This window comes from Labeo rohita, chromosome 15, assembly GCF_022985175.1.
Source record: "Labeo rohita strain BAU-BD-2019 chromosome 15, IGBB_LRoh.1.0, whole genome shotgun sequence".
Classification (NCBI taxonomy): domain Eukaryota; kingdom Metazoa; phylum Chordata; class Actinopteri; order Cypriniformes; family Cyprinidae; genus Labeo; species Labeo rohita.
The window spans coordinates 12,868,060-12,872,000 of record NC_066883.1 but is presented as its reverse complement, the minus strand read 5'-3'; positions in this window follow the sequence as shown (position 1 = coordinate 12,872,000).

Genomic DNA, 3,941 nt, shown 5'->3' with positions numbered 1-3,941 from the left:
CAGCTGACCTCTGTGGTGTTTTTCTCTTTGACTTTGATATAACTGTATTTGGGTCATTGTTCTACTTCATACTTGGTAACACTTTACAGTAAGGTTTTATTAGTGTATTAACTAACATGAACAAACAATAGTTATCACAGTATTTATTAATCTTTGTTAACGTTAGTTAAAAAAATACAGTTGTTCGTTGTTAGTTGTCATGTTAGTTCACAGTGCATTAATTTTAATAATGCATTAGTAAATATTGAAATTAACATTAACTAAGATTAATAAAGGCTGTAGAAGTATTGTTCATTCTTAGTTCATGTTTACCGATGTACATTAGTTAACTAAGGAACCGTATTGTAAAGTGTTTCCTAATACTTAATTTACTTACTTTTAAAATAGTTGAATAAAAATATTTTTTTAATGAAATATGTAAAAACAGTATTTGTAAGTCATATATATAATTTTCATTTTATTTTTGAAAATATAATTGTTGTTTGTGTTACCTGTGTTGTTATTACAGTAACCTATGTGATTAAAATAATCTATGTTAATTGAAATAAAACAAAAAACTATGAAAACTTAGAAAATTAGAAATGTTGCCTTGGATAAAAATATATATATATATATATATTAATGAAATGCCAAATATATAATATTTATATAAAATCTGACTGTATAAATGAAAATCCACATATATAGTTATAAGTCTGAAATTATACGTACAAATTGTAATATAAAACTATGAATATATAGGGTATATACGAGAATATGAGTACACCATGAATATATATGAGTAAATCATATATAATATATATGAATATATAAAAGTAAATATGAATATATAGTTTTAAGTTAAATGTAAATTGTGTATATGTAATTCTCACTATACATGAAAATTACAATATATAGATAGAAGTATAATGTATAGATAGAAGAATATATAGATACAAATCTATCTATCTATCTATCTATCTATCTATATATATAAACAATAATAAATAACATATATGCAAATCATGCATATATGGTGATATTCATGATTTGGGCTGAATAAATAGGTTGGAATTAAATACAAAAATGTTGTAAGTTGTAAGTTTGACCGTATAAATGTAAATTCTGAATATATAGGTATTTATCTGACTTGCAAATTGATTTGCATTTATACAGTTGTGCTTAAAAGTTTACATACCCCTTGCCGAATATGCAAATATGTTAATAATTCTATCAAAATAAAAGGGATCCTGAAAACGGCATGCTATTTTTTACTTGGTACTGTCCTGAATAAGCTATTTCACACAACAGATGTTTATATATACTCCACAAGACAAAATAATAACTGAATTTATAAAAAAAGACCTTGTTCAAAAGTTTACACACCCTTGAATCTTAATATTGTGTCGTTTCCTGGATGACCTACAACTGTTTTCATGTTTTGTGATGGTTGTTCATGAGTCCCTTGTTTGTCCTGAGCAGTTCATCTGTCTGTTATTCTTCAGAAAAAAATCCTCTAGTTCCTCCACATTCTTTGGTTTTCCAGCATCTTCTGCATATTTGAACCCTTGCCAAAAGTGACTGTATGATTTTGAGATCCATTTTTTCACACTGAGGACAACTGAGGAACTCATACGTAACTATTACAAAAGGTGAAAACATTTACTGATGTTTAAGAAGGCAACACAATGCATTAAGAGCCAGAGGGTGTAAACTTTTGAAAAGGATGAGGATGTGTAAATTTTTCTTTCATTTAGTTTAAAGATCATATTTTATTCATTTAGTACTGCGCTTCAGAAGCTACAGAAATACTTTTAATACTTTTAAACTTTTAATAATGAGTCTAATAATCTATTTAGGCCTAATAGTTCTTAATTTATTTTTTTTTTAATCTAATAATATGAAAGCAACATTTAGCTACAAACAAATTTAAAGTGGCTGATATTTAGATTTTTTTTTTTTTTTTTTTTTTTTTTTTTTTAAAAGAAGTTTGCATAATGTAAAATGTAAGTTCAGTATCCTGTTGATTAAAATCAGTAGTCACTGGAACTGGGACTGATTACTGAGAATGACAATTTATTTTTGTCTGTATGTAAATATGAGAAAAAAAAAATCAATATGTCAGTCTTAAGACACGCATGTGACCTACTAGTAGCCTACTTGATCTAGTGCACTGGCCTGATGACGCTGAGAAGCGACTGATGTTGATAAGCGGTGGTATTTTCAAAGAGGAAGCTGGTTCTAGATCAGTGTCGTCTTGCGTTCCTCAGCAGCAGGAGAGATATTAGTCCTGGAATGTGTCGACAAACAGGAAGTGTTTTTCCTTATCCGGTCTGCGCTCTGATTGAGTGGAAGCTCCCGCTCATTCATCATCTCCACTGTTTGTCAATGCGGCCTTTGCTCTTGGATCTGTCTCAGATGACTGTAGTGGTTTGTTTAGTGCTCTCACACTGACCTCGAAGCAAACCAGACCGAGCTGGGTTAACATGTCTGGAGAGATAAAAACAACTCCAACACAGGGACACAATGACATTTGCTTCCAGATAAGAAAAACAGTATAGTATCTGAAACTATTTAATATTTTTCTAATTCATTTATAATTATAATTATTTTATATTAAGAAGAATAATGCTTTTGGATTGTTGCTCACTTACTATCTGCATATTAATTGCATATTAATGATGTCTCAAACAACTTTGTCTTGCCACACACACACACACACACACACACACACACACACACACATATATATATATATAACATTGCCATTATTATTATTCATTTATTTAAATACTTGCTTTTTAAATAATAATAAAAATGGTAAAATGTTAGCGCAACTTAAAAAAAAAATAGTGCAACTTAAATAAATACTAGTTATCGATTTAATAATAAATAAACATTAGTATTAGTATTAGTATTAGTATTATTAATTTATTTAAATACTTGATTTTTAAATTAATAATAATAATAATAATAATAATAATAGTAATAGTAATGCACAATAATGTTAAAATGTTAGTGCAACTTAAACATAAATAAATATTAGTTATTTATTTAATAATAAATAAAGTATTATTATTATTATTATTATTATGTATAAATAAATGAAAACATTTGCAATTATTATTATTATTATTATTATTATTATTATTAGTGTATTTAAATACTTGTTTTTTAAATTAGAAGTAGAGGTATGTCAAAATGTTAGTGCAACTTAAAAATAAATGAATAAATAATAAATAATGCATATTATTATTGTTGTTGTTGTTATTTGTTTAAATATGTCTTTTGAAAATAATAAGTAACTATGTATGTATGTATGCACATGGTGATGATGATGATTATTATTATTTCTACTATTGATGTTATTATTATTATTATTATTAAAAAAACTTGTTTGAAATAATAATAATAATAAAAGAAAAATGATCAAATGTTAGTGCAACTAATAAATAAATAAATATTAGTTATTTATTTAATAATAAATAAACATTATTATTATTATTATTATTATTATTATTATTATTATTATTATTATTATTATCATCATAAAATGTATTGGATTATTAAAATAAATTGTTACAATTATTAAATAAAAAACTATTAAATTATTTAAACAGTTAAGAAGAAGAAAATGTATGGCGAAATGGTAGTGCAACTTAACAAATATTATATTAATATTATTTATTTATTTATTTATTTATTTAATAATAAATAATAATAATTATTATTATTATAAAAACATTTGCAATTATTATTACAAATAAATGAAACATTATTATTATTATTATTATTAGTTTATTTAAATACTTGTTTTTAATTAAGAAGAAGAGGTATGGCAAAATGTTAGTACAACTTACATAAATAAATCAATAAATCAATAAATAAAGTTATTTATTTAATAATATATAAACATTATTATTATTATTATTATTATTAATTATTATTTATAAATAAATGAA